General features: G+C 39.6%; 2 protein-coding genes across 5 annotated transcripts in view; one reads left to right on the top strand and one right to left on the bottom strand.

Annotated features, from left to right (window-relative positions):
* Gaba-b-r2 (gamma-aminobutyric acid type B receptor subunit 2) overlaps positions 1-21,218 on the bottom strand; it is an 84,769-nt gene extending 63,551 nt beyond the window's left edge. The window contains exons 1-2 of one of the 4 annotated variants that reach the window (XM_072015241.1): positions 19,643-21,218; positions 9,330-9,423 (exon numbers count right to left, since the gene is read on the bottom strand). The gene's annotated coding sequence lies outside the window, so the exon portion shown is untranslated. Of the gene's footprint in view, positions 1-9,329; positions 9,424-11,989; positions 13,604-13,746; positions 13,808-19,642 lie in introns of those variants that run through there. The other 3 variants (XM_072015243.1, XM_072015242.1, XM_072015244.1) reach the window with 3 other exon arrangements.
* Positions 1-22,380, top strand: part of Mrpl51 (mitochondrial ribosomal protein L51) — a 77,837-nt gene that overhangs the window by 37,750 nt on the left and 17,707 nt on the right. The window lies entirely within an intron of this gene.

The following is a 22,380-nucleotide window of genomic DNA, read 5'->3' as shown; positions in this document are numbered from 1 at the left end:
AGCTGACAGTCAATCATTATACGATCAGGACTGGAAAAAGAGGAAAAGTAAAGGGGCAAAGAGATGCAAACGAAGGAACGAGGGAGCAAAGAAAAGCAAAAAAGAAAGAGAAAAAAGGAATAGGGTTGAGATGAGAAAAGACGAAGCGAAAGTAAGAGAAAGAAAATCCTATTTCACCATTATCCAATACCAAATCTGTTTCTCATTTCTCATTTTTCAATTAACCGCTTCTCCCTTCTCGCTCGTTAACATTCTGCATTCTTCGTTACTCGACAACCATATTTTTTTAATAGATTCTTTAATTATTCGGCTAGCTTCTTCGTTGCTTTTTCTCATCTCGTACCATCGTAGCTCGTCTTACAGCCTTATATCCCTCTATTACTTTCTTTAAAAGCTTCCCCTTGATTCCTCGGTAGCGTAACATTCGCACTGGTACACTCGAGTCTCTTGTCTTTCTCGCAGAATTGACCGTTCGGGTTGAGTTTAACCCCCATCTTTTCATCGTTTTTCGCCGCTCAAGAATTGCTTTCGTCTTTTTTCTTTCTTTTTTTGTTTGTTTCCCCTTTCACATTTATGACGCGTGAACGCTTTTTCGGGTTTTGCCATCTTCTGAACATACCGCGAATCGGACTGTCTCAACCAGAAGATTCGCATAAAACGAGGCGAAGTCGCAATTTAAAGAAATACAGGAAGTTGAAGAATAAATAGTTTATTCTTCGTCACCTCGTCGGCGGTCTTTTAATCGATCCAACTTCGCATGTAGCTATAGCTTAGTATTATAGTTTAGCTACGAAATTCCTTAATCCCTCGATGAATTCTTTTCTCCAAGGATTTCTTATAATTAACTTCTTTAACTTTGCAGGTCTCTCTTTGATGAAGCGTGTTACCCGGATGGTGAGCGTTACCCGAAATGAATCTTACAGATATTCTTAGGTATTTAGTTTTAATATAAATATTGTAGTATCGTGGACGAAAGGCCTAAGAGGTATCCGGCGAACTATAAACAATGTCGCGAGAAGGCCTAAGTGCCGAGAGGCCCAGCAATGTATCGTCGGTCCTTCAATCGAATAGTTTCGCGGAAAAGGCCTGCGTGACCCTGACCAAGAGCGGTTGGGGAACACGTGCGTGATGGGGCTAAGACAAAAGACAAAAGACAAAGGGATGCTAAGGGAGAAAGACGAATTAATAGTCAGTGTTAGTTGAAAATTCAGAGAGTGTAAATTTCGTTGTCGAGAGAGTGTGGTCCGCGTGAGAGAGAGAGAGAGAGAGAGAGAGAGAGAGAGAGAGAGAGAGAGAGAGAGCTTTGGAACCGTGGTGAAGAGAGTTACAAATTAACTTTTTAGTTGTCTTAATTATAGTACGTTATTGTATTTAGTTCACGTTAAACAACCACCGTTTCCTGTTTAACCAACATCTGTTTAATCCATTTATTGTAAATAAACTAATTGTAGTAAAGATCCTACAATATTCAATATGATTTTATTATCTTTTTATGAATAAAGTGTTAAAAAAATGGTGGTATCTGAAGAAGTATAAACGTGAAAAACTTTCTATGAAAAATTAAGAATCGATCGGTGTGGTCACTGTGATAATTCTGGTTAAATAAAAACATTATTCAAGCATGTAGAACTCCTAAAGTTCATTTTAATTATCCATCTTCCTCTCAAATTGATTTTTGGTTCTAAATTTGTTGCTATTTCTTTTATCCCGAATCACATTTCACGTTCTACAACCCTTTGCGTTTAATTCTACATCCCAGAATTATAACATGCGAATTTTCTTCCTTGAAAGTCTTCTTTCTAGGCGGATATTCGTTCCCAGTTGGTTCGAAATCTTCATGCTACTTCTTGCTTCCTGATCAATTCATCAGGATTGAACGCTTTCTGAACAAAGTTTCGGGATCGTCGAGAAATTCGTTTGAGAAATTCATCCTGACTGATGCAAAGTTTCCATGAAATTATCATTTTGATCGTCTGATACGTAGACAAATTCTACGAATCAGCACGATGTACCTAGAGGTAAGGTAAGGGTTGCGTATTTGTCTGTCGGACGTAGTTTCGTCGAGTTTATCGAGAAATATCTTATAATGTGTTGGCGTGCGGAAAATTCGCGTAGAAATTGTCGGTTAGGCCAATAGGCGGCGCGGCTTTACGCGATGCCACTGATTGACGTGAAGGTTTGCTCGTTTGGCACGAAGAGGGATGATCGCTGATCAGAATTCGAGGATGAAAATCGGTAGGCTGTGAAGGGGGCAACGGTCGATTGGCTAGTAGCCGGTCACGACTCCCGATCAATAATCCGGCGTCGGTCGACTGGCTCCAGGAAGACCACCGGTTTATATCTAACGCTTCAAGAATCGGCTTGACGGACCGTATCAGTCTGTCAATTTTAGAAACAGCGTTTGTTAGCGTTCAACGCTAGCGAGTTCACCGGGTTAACCAGCTGTAATTTTCGAGGATGTTAGCAGACTCGCTGAGCAATCGACGCGTTAAGTGGCGATCTAACGCGAGCGCTTCTCGATCGTACATTAACCGACTGCGCTAGGTTGGTCATAGTGAAAATTTCCTTGGTTTTTACCGTACCTAATTGTAATGTCTAATTTATTCCCCAATTAATTACCCGGTAATTCCCTAATTTATATCTCCAACTGGTTTCCACTTTGTCTACTGTGATTTAAGAGAATATCGAATATTCTTGCGAATTTCTCGGAAGTCGAACTTATTAACTTTGCTTCGTGTAACTTAATTCTTAATAAACATCTTACTTCCATAAGAGAGATATTTTATAAGGTGTTATAAATAATAGTAAGTTCTAGAGTAAATTTAAACGATTAATATTTTAACGTCATTATTGGATTTGTATCAATGCGGCTTCCGAGCGTATCAATATATGTATCAAACAGAAGTTGTAAAAATTATTTTAATTTGAGAACGGTTGTATTCTTTCAAAACGAACGACTTCTATAAATCTGCGTTTGGACGGACATTTCCGATTTTCTACGTCAATTTTATCACGAAGTATATCGTTCGCCGGCAGCATAGTTTACATAAAACTGAATGTCGATATATGTTTCTTTTACGTTTCCTGTATCTTTCGTTTGCAATAGCGCTGGATACAATGCTATCACGATATGATCAATAACAATCTCTGTTAGTTTCCGGCTAATTACACTAATATTATTCTTGAAAATAATACCATTAACGTGAGTAGTACTCAACATTTTCTTCTGGCAATATCAGGCTTGGAAATAAAGAAATCAAAATTTTATGAAATCCGAAAGCACGATGGTTTCGTAATATCGGTAAGATCCGCTCTTAAAAGCTCGTAGCTTCTAGCGACGCTTCGATTAATAAACTTTTTCGAATAAAAAGCAAATATTACGTTTTACAGAGCGTGTTCAACGGAGGACATATAAATCAGGACTAAAATAAATAATATGAATGCAAGGTAAAGAAAAGAGCGAAATAAGCGTTGCTATCAGTGCCTGTATCGTAATCGAGTAACCGCTAATTTACCTGTAATCTCGAATATTTATACGGATAGCAGGCAATCCGTTGACCGAACGGGTAATCCAATCTATCGAAAATTTACGAGCGGATAGCCGATAGACTGGAAAATTGGATTACGCATAATACGAATTTTAATGTAACTCCTTTCTGTTGGGATCTCGTGTAAATATTACTAGAACGGTACGATATTTCCTATCTCGTTACCTCGACTTAACAAATAATTTTACTATGAAATAACACGACATTACCCATTTATACTCGAGATAAAGAAGAAAAAGGGTATTAGGCAAACACGAGAAATACTCGAATCGCCTGCATGAGTCTCAATGAGCGTAAATTATTGTAGTTAATATCTCGAGTTATAAACAGCAGCAAAGAGTCACGCTAGAGGAAAAAAAAAAAAAAAAAAAGAAAAAGAACAAAGTCGAACCTCGGTACTCTTACTTTCAACGAACCAGGCAAACCTCGAGCGAAAATAACGTAGACGATAATCAACTCGATCGACATCGGAGGTGGTTTCGGGAAAACGAAGCAAGTTAAACCTTGCCGATAGTCTAACAGTCGAGGGTAATAAAGTCTCATACAGTATTCATCGGTGACCATGTCGCGGCAAGGTTGAGCCTTGGCATAGTGACATAATTCTCAACGCTTGTACCGCGCTACTAGCTAGTAACACGCTAGCCAGCGATGACCGTGAGTCTGGACTGGAATAATCGGTGGTTCTGACGCCGTGGTCGTAGTCGTCGTCGTCGTCCTCGGTAGGTACTATCGCGTCGGTGACGTGAGCCTCGGTTGATAGTGAGTACGGTGGCGTGTTCCCTTCGGTTCATCGCTTGATCGATGGACTTTACTTTCGAGCCAAGAAGGTCGTTCGCTTTCACCTTACTGCTCAAACTGCCGCGGAACACGAAGAAACATCGAAAGTGCTAGGCTGCAGTCGAAAGGCTCGCGTGCCGAAAATGCAGTTCCCGTCGCCTTCGACGCCAACGCGACCAAATCGTCCACCTATCTCGACGCACGCTAATGAAAAATTACCGGCAATTAATTCCAACGGTTAATATCGATCGCCTGACAATAACAGAGGCAGCTACGCTGATCGAATCGTTCGATTATCGATGATTCCAAGTAATATCTCTCGCTTATTGTTTAATAGACGCACGTTCGAATCCGCTACGTGTCTCTATTATCGAGGGAGATACCAGTCTAGAAATCCTCCGACCGCTATATCTCTCTCCGGTTCATTCGTTTCTTAAATGTAGCGGAACGAAATGAGTAAAATACAGAAAAAGATGCAAGCTGCTAATCGTAGCGTCGTAAATTATTTTTACCGAATTTATTCGAGTATGATCGTGCTTGTTATCATTCTCATAGAAAAATCTTCAAAATTCTATTAAAATAATCCCATGATCATAGATTGAAAATATATAAATCTTGGTTTTCGTATTTCGACGAACCACTGGAAATTGAGATATCGCCAATCTGATTCAGCCGAGGAAGTAATAGCAGCTGCCAGGTATAATTATTCAAATTTTTCTGCCGGTAGCCGGGGATGGTTTACGGTAAGCGAACAGTTCGTGTTCTGCACGGTCTTTGGTAATCTCTTAGGTGAAAACGTACGTCGCATCGCGTCGTGTCGGTTTGGGTTGATCGACGGTACGGATGAGCCGTGAGAAACTAGATCAGCCTGCTCTCGGGGGTTAGGGCGTTCTACTTTTCGAGTGCGGCAACGACGATGCAAGAACCGGGGGAAAGCAGTTGTTCTCCGTTAAAAATGCGACCACTCGCTCGCATTGTCTCTGCCCTGCGGAGAAGCTGAATTGCGACATTCAAGCGAAACATCGAAAACATTTAAACGTTTACCGTTAACGCGATTCAAGCTGCTGGAAAACCGGTTTTCACTTTTCAGGAAATTCCTGCTCCACCAGTCAGCTTAATTAGCATGCTTACTTAGCTTTTCCTCACCAACCTTTTCACAGCTAACCTTTCCCCTACGTTCCCCAACAATTTTTCCTCATTTTCTTCTCGTTCTTCTTTCTTTATCTTAAACAATGGTTTCGCGAGAACCGCAAAGTTACGTGTAGTCAGTGATTCGCCGATTTTAACGGCTGAGATGCGAACAGATGTACAGATTTAGTCGCATTAACGCCACACGAACTACGTATGTAGAAAGTATTCTTTAATGGAAAGTTCGTGTTTTCCGTTCGCACGGCTTCCCATTTTTTTTTCTCTTTCCCCTTTTCATTTTTTCGGGCAAGATATGTGGCGCGTAGTAGAGCAGTCGTAATGGAGTATAGAAAGCACTTTTTAATAGAGAGGTTTCACATTTTTCTTTTTTTTTTTTTTTTTTTCGTTTTATATCTCGCATTTTTGTTTCACACCACATGTGTGATTTAGCAACGTCTTTTCCAGTGCTTGTCGTTTATGTTCATCGATTATGAACGATTATGACGTTGAAAAGAAAATCATAGAAATGATTTAGAGAATTAGAAAAGCACAATCAGAGCGTATTACAACGTGCCGTTAAGTGTGACAGAAATTAACGTTCTTTGGCTTATCTCACATTTTTACGATTCGAATAACTCGAGGATATTATGATGGCGCATTACATTCAAAGTTTTATCGAGTATTGCCAAGCCAACTCGACCACTCTCATCTCGCTAGAATAATTCATAGATACAATCTTCTGATACCAACAACTAACTTTTAATTTCCATCATTGTTGGAAAACTTTCTTAATCGCTATAGGCAGTGTAAACTCGATAGTTGTGCGTTTATAACGTAGAAATTTAATCGTGCCTCCATTTCCAGTAAAACGCATTGATCATTGAATCGATCATCGTATGTTTCGCACGACGGTAGGCAAGAATTTTTTATGCTTAGCTCCGTGCGAGTTAGGAAAGTTTTTTGTTATTTAATATTTGTGTTTCTTGAATTATAATACGGTGTATAAGTATAATTGTTCAATAAGCTCGCTAGCTTTCTTTTCAGGTTATATCTTCAGGGAACAAGGGAGATTGCCCATTCATTAATATTTTAGTCATTAAGAGGTTGAAGAAGTCTTTCACGAGCTCAGCGTGTTGTGGTGAACTGTACTATAGTCCAATATCAAACAATATTTGATATCTTTATTTATAGACGGTCGACTGCAAATAAATGATTCATTTTTTAATACTCAAACTGAAATCAATTTCGTGATTGAGGAGCGATCGAATCGACGAGAAAGAAGGAAAATGGGAAAAGCACTTTCTCGAATTCTGTATAGCTCCGAATTCGATTAACGTAATCGAGCTAGTTCTGTTTAAACAACGTTGAAGAGCTGTTTACGGATGTACTTTTTCCTTTTATGGTCATGAGTATCATTACGCTTTGAAGCAACAACGCGAAGCAACACGAAACAAATTATTTAAATGCAATTTCCAATCGAGTACAGTCCGATACGTAACGGGAGATTCGAAACGATCAAATCTTCGAAATCATGAACACACGCCGACATTCCGGACGGAATTAGTTTGCTTCGAAAGCGATTGTTTACCGTTGGTTGACAATAAATTTGGATTTTACCGCCGATTTACGGATCAAATATATCCAGGATTGTGATTTTTCACTTCGAGAAATGGAGGTTTGCCTGACGAGTCGATTAACAGGCGAAATTAAAGTAGCTGAAAGCAGTGGCAGTTAGTCGGTAGCCGTTGTTCGCGTGCTAAATTCGAACGTCCTGCTACGTAAATGTTGACAGAGCGTGGTAACGTATTGTGCAGACACACGCGAAAAGTGGATGATCGATAATCAAGTGCACGAATACGTTCTAGACGAATATACATAATGCATATCGTCTGCGACGATATTTACCGAGAAGGTCACGTTTAGCAGAAAACAAAGTGTTTACCGATTCAAGTGGAAAAACAGAAGGCAACTATGATGGAGAGAATTAATTTTCAGTCACGGCTAATTACGATACATTTGTATGCTTTTATTCTAATAACTGAGACTGGCATACACGATCCTTTTTATATTATTAGCGATATAATCTTTCCTTTTACTTTCACACAATGACAAGAATATTTTGATATAAAACTCTGTCTAACGCGAGGTTAGGTTGAGATATAAAATGTAAAATTATTAAGTTTCATCAATTCTGCTGACCTTCCTGAACTTGCCAAAGAAATGGTACATCAAACATGAGTTTGAAAAGTCTTCGTCTCAATCATCTCTTTCATAGAAATAAGTTCTATGGCCTAACCTCCACTATACCGATGGTTTGGTCCAAAGCACTAGCCAACTATGAAAGCTTTAGCAACGAGTCTACGAAGACCTAGTCGAGATAACTTCGTCCCTTCCTTCCTCTTTCCTTTCTTTCATTAAAGTGGTGCAAAATGATAACTTTAAATTACACTAAATTACTATTGTCAACCATTACTATTATATCTGTAATCACTTCTGCTTCTCTGTTCAACCATTTGTTAATTGCATCTAGGTGGAAGCAAACTTTATAGTGTACCTTCAATTTCCCTCTGCGCAATCTATTATAATCAATAACCTATCTCTCTTTGCGAAATTACTCGACTGTAGTTTGATAATTTAACAAAGAAAGTTACAACTATCTCTATGTTGTTTCAAAATTTGGAACGGCAGATTGAAAAATCCGAAAGGACGAGCTTGTCAGACGAGCATCGAACGTATTGGAAATCCGCAAAAGCATTGAATCTTGCAGCACGGAAGGTTGGCTTATTTGAGTAAGCCACGTGGGAAAAACGAGCTGATCGCGTCCCGTATATCATGAGAGTAATAACATATAACACGATACAAATAATAAAAGACATCGGGTAACTACCAAATGATCCCAATTTAATAGGGTAGAAGAAATCCAATCAAACACGTCCCATTAAATAGTTGATGCTAATGTCCAAAAATGTTAGTACTCACCATTATAAAAATTAGTCTTCTCAACGTTAGAACTACCAAACGCCAACAAAATGACAGGTTTTGGATTTCTTAACTTACATGTACACTAAAAATATGCAGATGCCTTTGATGAAAACAGAAACATAATTATATATTTGTTTGACTAGTTGCTTTCCTCGTATTACCTTAATTACGAATAGTTATAAATTGGATATTTAGATATATGTTATAGATTCGTAAATGAAGCTGAAATTGCGAGTAAAAATTAAACGCACGTAAACGTAGTTCTACAAGATAAAATCCAACAGCTTTTCCGATATACAAACGATCATATCAGTGATTATTTCAATGGGCATCCCATCACTGTTGAAATTTTTTGATAGCGATATCGCGTAAACAGTACTGGAGGGTCGATCTGAATTTCATTGGACGTGAATTAATTAACTCGTCGAGTGAAACTCCATGGACTTAATTAAATCCGGTTTTCATTTCATTCTAATTTAATTCAAGGATGACATAGAGTAATGTAATGTGTTCGTGCGGACCTCGAAAATATTAGTACGCGAGAGCTGCGGCTGTCCAATTTTTAATTTGTTTTGTCAAATTTTACATTTTCTTTCCTATCTCTTTCTCTCTCTCTCTCCTTCGGCGAAACAAATTAACTAAAATTTCACGATCGTTAAATCGTTCATTTGTTTTAATCATTTTTACAAAGGAAGTTAAATGCCTCGTGCCAAGTTTTGAAATGCAAATATTTGATGTTGCACTTCTCGCAATTGGCGAACAGACTGTGGAAGAGGAAGCGCCGATAATTCACAATTTATATTTTGCCCGAACGCTTGACGTAATTGATGCTTGTATGTATTGAAAGTTCATTTCGAGTTAAAAATTGAGAATAAGATTATTCGATGTACGAACCTATCGAGCAGACGTGCCTCGTGCAGGCTTCATTTCCGTATTTATCGGGCCTTGGCTGTTTCTTCGGCGATCTCGAATGTTCACGCGCATTTGGCTGAAAAGTATATAAAGAAAATTGTTATGGAAAGTAATCTCGAGATAAGCGGGACAGAAATAATGATAACACCATCGTGCGGTTTCATAAATAAAATGGCGTAATTTCCAACATAAATGATGTTCCGTAAAGCGTATCGCGAGCAATTAAAATTAGTCGATCTAGATGAGAACGCGAATGCTACGTGAAATTTCCTCAAACAAATGGTTTATCGCGACATCTGCTAACGTTTCACAAATCTTCGTACGTAATCTATCATAGTTCGTGTTTCATGTATATATATAGTATCCAAGGTTTCATAGCTCAGAAATGTGCAGATGGTTCAAAAACCGTTGTTAGCTAGATCGCTCTTTCATTTACTCCGCTAATCCTTTTCACTGGCAAGCAAAACTGTCCACTACGAGCATTGAATAAATACCGTTCGCAGCAAACAAAAGATCGGTCGTTTGTCAACAGGAAATTTTATAGAGTAAAAGTAAGTTGATTCGCGGCGATGCCAAGAACATCGAGCAAACATGATGCACATACATACATACGTGTGTATAACAAGCGTAATAAAATGCATTCAATCGTCCTAATGCAACTATCAACTGAACCACGAGAAATTTTATTGAATTTAAAGCGACGAAGTTTATGCGAGTGGTATCCTTTTAAAAATGTTATGTCGTTCCAAAGTTAGCAGAAGTCTTAAAACTTCTATAAGATAATTACACGAACGGAAGGTCTCTTCGCCCGAGTTATAGTCGCAGCGCTACTTTTACTTGTATCTCTTCTCAACTTTTTTTTGCAATATGGCTGGGCACATGACAGGTCATACATTGCATTCGAGAGCGATGTAGAACGAAAAATAAACTTCAAAGTTATTCGTACAGTAAACTGACAGTTATTCGTACTCTATGTCTACTAACTTAAACGCGTATTTTTTGCTAATTTTTGACACCATTTTTTCAAATAGCCGAACGTACAACATTACAGCATATAATTCGAAAATGCTAATGCGCAGTCGCTGTAAATTTATTCATTAGTTAAATCTTAATATCGGTAGTCGTGTGTGAAATGTATCCGTATGAGTATTTCTTACTAATCGTGAGTCGTATTATTCATGTTTCAAAAAATATCGTACAAACAAGAATATATATTTTATTTCTTATTAATATTTTGTCACGTGATATCAAAATTTGCGAGTTCCATTTCAAAAGATGAATAAATAATTGTTATATCATATTGTTACAGCATATTATACGAAACAATTTGATGTTAATACGACGCATTAAATGATTCAATGAGATAGATACGTATGATAAAAAAGATTCTCATCTCGTTAGATTTATGTTTGCGTAAGCATGAATAAAATTGTACCTTCGTATATTTTTCCTCCTTAATTATTCCATAATTATTCCCCCCTCGCATATATTATAACAATGGCACGGTTAATTTCTACCAATCGATCCATACGTGCTAAATTTAATTATCGACGAAGTAAGAGGGAATGACAGAATCGAGCGAGATTTCAGGAAAGTACCGTACTGTCCGAAGGGCTTTGCAATCTCAAAGACGGAAGCGGAGATTCGATTATCCAGGGTTTGCTGGAACTATGACGAACGACTAGAGGCTGAGACGAGGAAACGTATAATCGAGTTCTGGGTTAAAAGCAGATTTATATATAGACGTCGGTGGATTTAAGCCTCGATATAATATTGTCAAATAGGAGCTCGAACAAGGGAACAATGAAAGTTAAGCTCTACACGAAATCCTACTCCTCTGCAGCTAGAAAAATGACAGAGATCGAAACGAGCATAGAAGAAAATCCTGTTTTCGAGTCAACTCGTAATACTTGTCCCTACAAACACCTCGTGTGTGGACAGAGTTAGTTTCATAGAAATCGTGCAAAGAAGCTTCGCCTCTTTCATCACTTGTCCAACCAGGAGAGCCGCGCGTTGTCGAAAACGGGAACGTACCTACAGGCCGAATATTTCAGCCGAAAGTTTTTTTCCAAAGCACATCGAAAATATCGTACCGTGTAATTCGCCAACGAAAAGATACTCGTGTTTATTTGCGATCGCGATGCCGTATACTTTTCGCGTAATTTTATCCTATGCATAAATCATGGTAAAAATCGTGATAATTGATCGATAGATCGCCCTTTCTCTTAGTTACGTATCAGTATTTATTAAGAGTAATGTGTGACTGGTTTCGTGTATAATGTGTTTCGACTTAATTTTATTTTTTCCCTTCTTCCCTTTATACGATGTGATTAAAATAAATTACATGACTGCGAATTTTCATCATGCATTTATGGGAAGTTGAAGAGTGCAAAGGTGCATATAACGCACATAATGTTCGAAATATCCAGGACCATATCTGTTATATAATTTCTGTTATAATAGTACTTATTGTTGGTAAGAGAGACAGATATCTGCTTCGATTCCATATTTTCAATTATGCTAATGAAAGTATGAATATAAAATGATTTTGCTTGCAAAAAAGATTATCCATTCCGTTGTTTCATTAAATAACAGAGTTTATGCGACGAACAAAGAAATTTCTCAAATGCAAATATACGTACGTGTGTACAATGGGGTTACCCAGAGGTATACGGTAAGCAACGAAATAATCTAGCGGCAGCTACGTGATATGGATTTTGTGCGGACAATTCATTAAACCGATCATTGAGGAACGAAGAAATTCCAGAGAGACGTCAAACGCAGCTGGGGCTGATAGGGATTTCAGCATATATGCGGTCACTGGTCAGCGAGCAGTTTGTATTTTCCAGTTTCGGTCTAGCTACAACAATAGGCACTCAAATTCAATTGCTATGTTTTATGAATCTGAATGTTCATACAGACCAGAAGGATCGGACGAAACTCGAAGCACTCGCAAATAGTTCAAACAGTTCTTCGTTTTGTGTATTACGATTTCAAATGGCTTAATAAATTCTTGTTTCGACCAACGACAATATGATTCTTGTTTTTCTTTGCTAATTCCGCAATTCTTTCGAGTACTCTACCAATGAATTTATCGTAAAAATGAAACTCCACAAGCGAGAGAAAGCGAGAAAGAGAGAGGGGGAGGGAGAGAGAGTATCCAGTTAACTCGTGTGTAAAGTTAGCTACGTGTTCCGGACTTTTCTCGAGAGTCTAACAGATAGCCAGGCAACTCGTACACGAACATGTTCGTGGTCCACAATGAGAGAACGCTAATTGAATTTGATTACATTTGAAACAAGATTATACATGTACATATATTACGAAACGAAAGTTCGTGGCATAGAATAATGTTTCGTATATCGATTAAAATAAAAAGGCGAAAAGAATAGGAGATCAGGATGACAAAAAGGGTTGGAAAAAATTTTCAAGGATTTTCAGAGATTCGCGTTCATGGGAATTTGTAATAAACTACTCGATGGAAGACAGGCGAAGCGCAAGCCCTGTTTGTTATGCATTCGCATTATGCTCCTTTGCACAGTTTCCACTATTTCGTACGCATTCTATTTTGTTGGCCAGGAACGCTCAAGTTCTTTTCGCTTAAGTGTTTTCGCTACTTGTGCTGCTTTTGAAGTGGCTTTCCGCTTCCTTCGCGTTTCTAAAGCTCCTTTAGCGAACCCCTCGGCGCATCATAAGTTACCTTTGCTTTTTCGAAAACCCACTTTCGCATCGAAGTGCTCGAGTTACGATGCACCCCTGTTTTGTAGTGATGAGTATAACTTTACTCTGTTATAGAGTTTCCTGCCATAGTTGAACTTCGAATTAAACGCTTGCGCTGGACTACAGGTGACTCTCTCGATCTTCAAACATAATTCTAGTGTCTCGTAATCGGCGAACTGCGGGTAAAAAGCGATACACGTTTCCTCGATGTAGTGTAACAAGTTTCGATGTTTTGTCTGAAACTGGACGGACGAGGAGGATTTTTCCGTTAGTTGGTATTCTTTCTCGAAGGTGTGTCGTTTTCAAATTCGAGAAAAGACTACTATGAAACATTTTTCCTTTCCCTTCCTTTCTTTTCCTCCGTAGCTTAGCGACAAGGAAAATATACGCGTTACAAGTTTAACCCTAGTTTGACCGATTCAAGATTTGTCGCGATCTTTCCTTTGCCATTGGCAATAAACGAATTCAAGCTTTCGAAGCAAAGAAAAGTCCTGCCTTTGTCGGATACTTCATGTTCGTGATCGGTGTTGCTACGTACGCGCAAAATAGGATAACACGCGACACAGACTGGTGCAAGTTGATCGACGTGTTCGACATACTCGGAATGACAAACATGCGAATGCAATATACACGACTGTACTTTTGCATCGTGAATTCTCGCCTAATCGAAAATACCTACACTGATTTTCCTTATTCTTCGATCCTCTTTGAACTGGCGCACGCGCTGTCGAAACCTCGCCACGATGAATCTTCCAAATCGAATATTCCAAAGGTTCGAAACTACTCTCAGGTTGCCGTCTAACAAGTAGCTACAACGAAGAAGCATCTTTACATGGTAAACACACTCATTGCAGAAGCGATATTTCATTTTGATTTATAGCAGTCACAGAAGTGCAAGTCAAGATAAACATTCATCTAACTATAAGCAAACAGTCGTAGGTAATATGTCCGGAGTAATATATTTTACGTGCGGAAAATTTCACGTGACACGAGAGCTTTGAAAACGTAAAACACGGAGGAAATAAACCGTAGCGAACGTGAAAGAAAATTACAGGGAAGGAAAGCAACAGCCCGTGCAAACCGCTCTATCCACTTTGCCAAGTAACACATTACGCTGGACTTCGCGCGTCCACAATTCGATGAACGCCTACCTAACCTCCAACCGCGTTACAATGCCATATGCTAATATCGTGATACGTCCCTCTTTGGCATCTATTCTCTGCTTAACTACCGCTTAATCACCGACAAACCACGCTCCTGGCTACAAATTTTCCTACGAATGGCCGAACCGAGGCTTAATTAACTCACACTTGTATAAACTGAATTAATAAACTGCGGCGTTAGCGTGAGACGTACGTTTAGAAGTCGGGTTAATCAATGGCGAAACGATTCAAGGCGTCAACCACGGAGCCCTCGAAAGACCAAAAAAGAGATAAAAGGTAAAAGTTGCGAGTTCCAGTAAATTCATTTTCGTTCTCGTATCGAGCTTTAATTCCACACGCTCCGCCAAATTTTTCGCCACGGGCTTCGGCCCTGCGTTGAACCGTCGCTGGCAACCAGCAGCGGCGGTTTTATTCGGAAAATGTCTATTTGTTGCCTACGATGAATCAGCAATTCGTTGATTTAGCGACGAACACTGATTTTACAGCGGAGCTATCACCCAACTGTATCGACATAATAAAAGTTGTCAGGTCAAATACTAACCCTTCTTGCGGTTCTCGCTAACAGCGTTCTACAGGGCCAGTCACGCGCGCACCACCTATCCGTAACCATTGAACACCAGCCTTTTCGATGTGTGGCACTCGATAACGGACCGTTCAAAAATTGGTTAAATTCCGAAAATTTCGCTCACGGTACTGACTTCAAATCGCTGCAAATCGAAATTCCGTCGCAGCTACAATTATACATATATTTCTCGCGACGAATTTCAAAAATATTTCATTTCCACCGGCTTAAAGGAATGCGTCGCTGCAACGCTTCCTAGTATTGAAAAATCGAATCACCAGCGTTTGGATGATTATTTTTATTTATTTCCTCCTAAATCGATTACAATTGGATGTACACGGTACGGTACGAATCTCGTGGCGTATGATTTTGACGCAGGTACGAACATCCGTTAGCTGAGGTTCGTACGTGATTTCACGTAAACCGGACGATATTCTGCTTATTTTTTCTATAACGGTGCGAATACGTTACTCGACCGTAGCTATCCCTAGATTTTGATCGTCGACGATGCGACCCTTCGCATCGTCCGTCCGTGTAAATAGGTTCTTCCACGTAGAGTAATCCGTTTGGAACGTACGATTACTTCGCGCAACTAAAGTTTCAAGCGATCGTACGGATTACTGGGTGCAGTTATGCATACTAATAAGCTCCATTCTCTCTGTGGCGACTTCGCGCGAATAAGTTAACTAGATAGAAATTTAGACGGAATATGTAAATATTACGTCGCGAACCGGCAAACGTTTGTAAAATCGATTACGAAAACTCGCCGAAAATAAAATGAATTTCGATCACTCGATGCTTGAAGGAGAGCTGACAGCGTCCATTCAAAACAATGTAATTAAGTGCGAATTTTATTCATGTAAATATTACAGCAGGAACAAGAAGAAGAGAAAAATTCGTTAACCGTTAAATGCTCCGTTTACGAATAAAAGGATTTACGATAGGGTATGTGCAAACGGAAAGAATTGAAAAGAAAGACGGCGGAGGAAACGTGTTTTGGGAGGAAATCGGCTTTAAACATCGAGAACGTTTAAAGAGGCGAGAATAAACGATAGGTGACCCTTGTATTGCATTGGACAACGATGGTATCGACACGCGGTCACGCGTTTCTACCTACGAGAAGAAAATGCTGCGAGGAGAAAACGGCCGAAAGCCCCAACACCAACTTCGCCATTAACGCCCTTTGTCAGGATCACTATGCCATTCACCCCGTGTCCTCCTTCCTCGTTTTCACAGAGAGTAAAAAGGCCCGATAGAATTTATAGAAATTCCAATGACCCGATGCTAGAACAGTCCTATAGATAGAAATTGCATCGGTTACTTTTTATTTGACCGAAAAAATATGCATGTCCAGCGAGACGAACGATTCGAGTAATATTTTGTCAGCGGAATCTATTTCGTGTTTCGTGACGAGATCGCGGGAAATTTTATTTCCGTCGCTTCGTATTTCCATTACGAAACTCACGCTCGATCGACTGTTTCGATTTCTATCTTTTGTTTAGACGACTCGTTAAAACGACGAGTTATTTATTATTTTGCAGATTTTCAGACAGGTTCTAAACGGTGTACAGCTGTCGATTATATTCGGCTTCGTTAACGGAATGAGTAACTGGTGGAAATAATTTTTACCTGGAAACGAGGAAATCGATAGCTGTACACGTACCGTGCAAAACTGAAAACAATCGGAGCGAGATGAAGATAAATAATTTATTTAGATGGCGGAATGAGCAAATGAAAGGTACACTCGATAGCTATACGATCGACAAATCGAAATCATTAACAGAACGAACAGACTCGAATCAGTTACGAAAACATGTCCGATGATAGTCGAAACGATGCTTTACACCGCGCTACGTTCGGGACGTTTCGCTTAAAAATACGCGCGCGGGTAACGCGTGTCATAGCTAGCCAAATTTACAAGATCGTGACAGGGATGGGTGATTCGTGAAATGCGAGAAACGCGTAGGCGACGGCATCCGAGGTATAAAATTGAACGGTACGCGCTGTCAACTTGACATCGAGGCGATGATTTACAAATAAAAACCTCTGGGCAAACTGTTTGTCCGCGGTTTCTATTCGGCTATTATGACAGATGACGTTACATTTCGGGTCTCGTATCACATATAGCGAAGCTTTCCTTTTCTAAAAGATTGCCGAATAGAATCCAATCAAATCGGATCGAATCGAATCGAATCGAAGCTAATTTAAACGAATGAGATTTTCGAGTACGCGAATTTTCTCGCGAGAAAGAATCTGTTCTCTTTTGTAATGAGCGTCGACGAGATGGGCCGTGTATAAAATCTTTGTGGCACGTTTCGAGGCGAATTGTTACGCGTGTTTGCGTAAATTTCTGAACTCGAAGGAACAAGGGCGCGAAATGACGAAACGAGAAGAAAAGAGAAGAGAAGAGAGGAGAAGAGAAAAGGCCAAGTGGCGTCGATATGGCGACCTGAATTCCCAGGAGAAAAGGGAAATCAAAAAAGCAAAGAGTCGTTGCAAATCAGAGAAGCGAATGCTCGCAGTCGCCGCTACGTGAACCCGCAGAACCGCCCTATTGTTCACGCCCGAACAATGCTGTCTTTGTCGCGATGTGATTAAGCTCTGAATAAATTTTCTATTACGTTGTTCTACACCGGGCTTTCCTCCATTTTCGAATACTCGGTTTTTTTCTTCTGGTGGCTGACCCATGGTCTCGGTTCTCTCTCGGTAAAACGCCAACGCGCGAACGCCATCCAACGCGAGAACATATCACGAATTAACCAAAGTTTTTTTTCCCCATTGATCTGATTTCTTTTCCGATTCTTTCTCCCCGTCAGTCAGGATGCTATGTAAAGTTAGGCGAAGTTCCGAGCCGAACGGAACTGCGAGTACCGTCTATTATTTAGGAACGATCCAACTTTTTCTATTTTCCACTAGAACGAACGTTTTCGATAAAAACCTCGCGGTAGAGAACACGGAAACAAGATGATTGATTCGCAATTTATGCTAATTATCGTTGATTGAAAGAAACTGAAGAACGAATTTCTTTATCTATAATAAATTTATTCTTTAAACTTCCTATATCAATTACATCAAACCTGAAACAGCGTAATGTTAATTCTGTTTCAGCAGAATTTCTCATAAAAAAAACTCTTTTATCTCCCGAATACATCAGAAATAATAACGAAGAGGAAAGACAGTATATTCAGAAAGGTTCTCATTAAAAAGGGAATCGAGAAGAAATATAAAATACAGTTCATAGAATGGAAACGCCGGCTGTATATACGTTTGAATTTTCAGCTACGAGACATCCGGTATTAATTCTTCCACGTAGGATATCTTACATATGCCGCAAGGAATTCAGAATCCTGGGATCTCGGAATCTCATGTTCCACATATCCTCACATACCACACCTTCAGTTTGCAAGCTGTGCTTTGTAATTTCATCCTTCCGCTATCTTTTGTATTAAGCCCGCGCTCGTTCGCTGCGTAACCTTCAGTGTACAATGTACACGATGCTTTTGATTGACACGTCGCATTTGATATACGAGTATGATTTGACAGCCACATCGAATTAAATAAAAATTTTAATGCGCAAATATTTTGCGTCGAGGATAGTCGCGAATACGTTTACAAAAATATGCAACGTATGTAAATAGGTACGCGCATCGAGATCTTTAATATAGCGCAAACGTTGCCGAATGAAATCTTGGAAGAAAGCTAATCGTAAATAGAAGGGACCATCTGTTCGACGACGAAAAGGTTAATACAATATCTGATCGATGGTTTCCTTGACTGGAAGATCCTTCACTTGCCAACATACATGTACATACATACATATCTACATATATACTCGAGAAAGGTTTTCGTATCGTTGAACAAACATTCCGAAACAACTTGGCTCTCGTTGCTATGTTAATTCGTTATTGAGGCCGATTCGATTCATTTACGAAGCGCTTCGATAAAAACTATTCCGCGATGCGAAGGTAGATACCTATAGTTAACAACTGCATCCACGTCCCGCGTTGTGAATAATACAATTCGTGCTTTACACTGTACTATAGAAGCAATATTACGTACTTTTCCTTTGTGAAGAGGCATTGCGAAGGTAAATACAACACCGAGCACTCCTGAATGTATGTAAAACCTTGAATCGAGGTTACAGTCGAGGTCGAGATCGGTCGATTAATGATACTCCCGCTGCAACGTATGTTTGCGATTTTTCAGTTACTTAGTTGCCGAAGCTAATGTCATCGGTCACGTTACCGTCTATCGTTCTTTGTCGCGTTCGATTTCGTCACGAAACGAACCGAGCATCCGTTTCACGGTACAACAAAGATAAGGTGAACTACGGTGATAATAAACACCACACTCTGCCAGCTCGTTTCTTACGAATCTACGAGAACTAAACCTAAGATAAACGAAACGATGCTGCTTTCGCAGACGAACGATAGTCAAAGAAAGTCAAACACGCGAGGATGTCTATATTATATTGTACAAGTATCAGGCAATCCAAATTCAAGTTTGCACGTAAAAATACAATAGATGTTTCAGCAGGTTGGCGTGCTGCAAGTTGCCTCGATATACAATAAAGATTTCAGATAGATTTCGTAAAAGTTTCATGTCCTGCCTCAAACTGTACGTATATAGATGTGCCAATGCACATACATGCGGGTACGTATGTCGCGTGTGTACGTATACGTTCGTACACATTTATTACTTGTTCAAACGATGCATGTAAAAACGTACACGAGCGTAGATATTCGAACAAATACACGCTCGCATACAGAGACATGCCCGTATGCGCACAGTGACAGCGCAAAAGAAAAAAAGAAAAAAAAAGAAACAGGAAAAAAAATATATACACGTACCTGACAACATATAATCCTCTGTTACTTGTCCACTCTTCCCTCCGGAGGCATTTATCTGCATTATCTTCCTGGTGGATTTCTTGTACTGACTACGTCTGATAAACTGGTTGCCACCCCCATCACGAACTAGCTACCGATCCTTGCGATACCATCCACCAAGAATACACTACACACTATTCGAGGAAAGGAATCTCTCCCCCCTTCCCCCTCTTTATCCCCGCTCCGTTCCTCTTACTCGCTTTCTCGCTTTTATTTTTCTTCTTTGACCCTCTTCTCTGTTTCCTTTTTTCGAATTAATTTGCTATTCGGTGGCCACAGGAGAACGATGTAGCATGATGCTCTTCTTACTGCGAGGGGTTTACGGTCACGAAAACTGCGCAGAGTCACAGGGTCGCGCAAGATGAGAACGGCTCGATCGGATCGAGAGGGAACAGGATCCAAAGTGCAGCGGTAGGAATACGGTTGGTACGGTGTGAAGAACGAAGAAAAGAGCGAAAAGACGGACCGGTCAGTGACGGCGGTCGATAGATGGTGACTTTCCAAGCCGTCGATTGTAGCACGTTAACGGATAAGTATAGGAACGAATGATCGAAAAAGATCTGTGATAAGAAAAACGCGACGAGGTAAAGAATACGTACGGAGATCGCGTACCATTGGCCGAGCGACAAAACCCGACTGTTTTCCAACGGTAGCGAATCGAACACGATCAGTCACGTTCGCCGGATGTAGCGCGAATAGAGGGTTGGTCTTGCGCGGCAGCGCACTCACGCGGTCATCCGGTAAACTGACAGACCACCCCTGAAAGACCTCCAAACTGTCAGCCTTCCCACCCTGCTCTTTTGCGGCTGCGCGTTTTCCTGAACCCGCTGTCCCTTACCCTGGTGCCGATGTGCTCTACTTCTCCCACCACCGACTAGCGATGGCCCTTCGATATTCTCCCCGTCGCAAGTTTTCGAGCAAGTTGCTCCTACGAGGACCCACGAGTCTCGCCAATTTCCCTTGTATTTAACCTCGCATCGCCGCCAGCCTCATTAATACGATATACAGAGTTTAGTTTCCCTTCGCGAACCTTTGTTATTCGATGATAACGTAATAAGTGCAATTAAATTTGATTATCTAAAGCACCTACATTATCTAGATTACCTAAAGTAGATTAACCAAGTTGCATAGACAGTATATAACGAGAGTTCGAAAATGTTCTGCGGCGTCTCAAAGTCATCGCTACCGTAGGAACCGATTCTCGTCCCTTATTTCCACGCCCCGTGAAAAACACCCCACCAGCCAGCCACTGGAAGGAAGCTCGATCGTATCTACCCCGTGACCCCACATGCCAGCATTCCCTGTTAAAAGGCTTTCCACTTTACTTCACTCCCGATTCTTCTTCGCTGACTCGGTCATCCTTCGGGAAAAGACTTTGCTTTCTGGAACACTTCGAAAATTGCCAAACGTCTGGTGAGCCGAATTCGAACAACAAACCTCGAAACTTGTAACTCCGAAACTAACGGCCGAACAACCAAATTACTTACTTCTTCATTGGCCCAATCTTCTTCGCCAATTTCTCGAAGCTCGAAACACGATACGAAACGTGCCTGTATACGAAACGTGCGTCATACTCTTTTATTTCGTCTAAAGTGATACTCAGCATTTAAAATTACTTATGTCGATACTCAGCATTTAAAATTAACGCGAAATATCCTTTCGGCACAAACACACGGTGGTGATAACAGTGTCCATGTCTGACTAACGAGGTTATGATGGTCATATTATTAATGAAATCATTAATTATACGCAACTTCACGCAAAAACTCCATATTCGTGAGCACACCCGATTAAAAACGAAACACTGAAATAATTTGGAACTTTATTCTTGGGTATAAGAGTAATATTAGTAGATATTTAGCTTCGCATATAAATACCACGCAATTTTTCGTTTCTTACCGCGCTTTTAAAATACATTCAACTGCACTTTCTTCTAAACACGCTAGGTAGAGCTACTAGAGATTTGACGCGCTTTCGCTATAGTATTAGATGTACATATTGGAAAGTTTAGGAGCTGTAAGTTTAGAAATTATATTTAATTCGATCATCAAACTTCATATAGATTTTAAAAAATATGAATGGAACGTAAAAATAAATTTGATGTGACTCTCTTATCATTTTCGCGTCGCATGCAACGTTATCGATACAGTACAAAATAAGATTACGACATTAGCGACTAGAATTAAAATTAAATCAGTGATTTATAATTAAATAATTAATTAATTAAGAAACAGGATAGACGTGACCGTCGGTGGTTACATCGATCATCGACTAATGTCGAATCAAAGGATTTCTACTATATCATAGTTCGAAAATGAAGAAACTATTCTCCTACGGATTCCTTTTCTTATCTTACTTACAAATAAGATGAAAAACAGTCATCAAATTCAGAAACTAAAAGTTTGCAATATAAAATGTCATATGTAAGCACTGAACTAAAACCAAATATCAAAATTTGTATAAATAACATTTGAGTATAAGAAAGAAAATACTTTTATAATGAAGGAAAGAATTATATTCTGTGCAAAACCATCTTTCTTCTTACAAGTTAAATTGCAAATGTTGCACATCTTTGGAAAGATTTCCTATGCACATGTTATAAATCTTGCGGACTAATATAGTCCTTATTCTTAAAAATTATCTTTACGCTATCTTTCATTGTTTTTACTTGAGTTGTCTTTAGTTTTTACTTGATTCAT

The sequence above is a fragment of the Bombus fervidus genome, chromosome 13, assembly GCF_041682495.2.
Source record: "Bombus fervidus isolate BK054 chromosome 13, iyBomFerv1, whole genome shotgun sequence".
Lineage (NCBI taxonomy): Eukaryota > Metazoa > Arthropoda > Insecta > Hymenoptera > Apidae > Bombus > Bombus fervidus.
The sequence above is the reverse complement of the archived record's forward strand: the minus strand, read 5'-3'. Positions and strand labels throughout refer to the sequence as shown.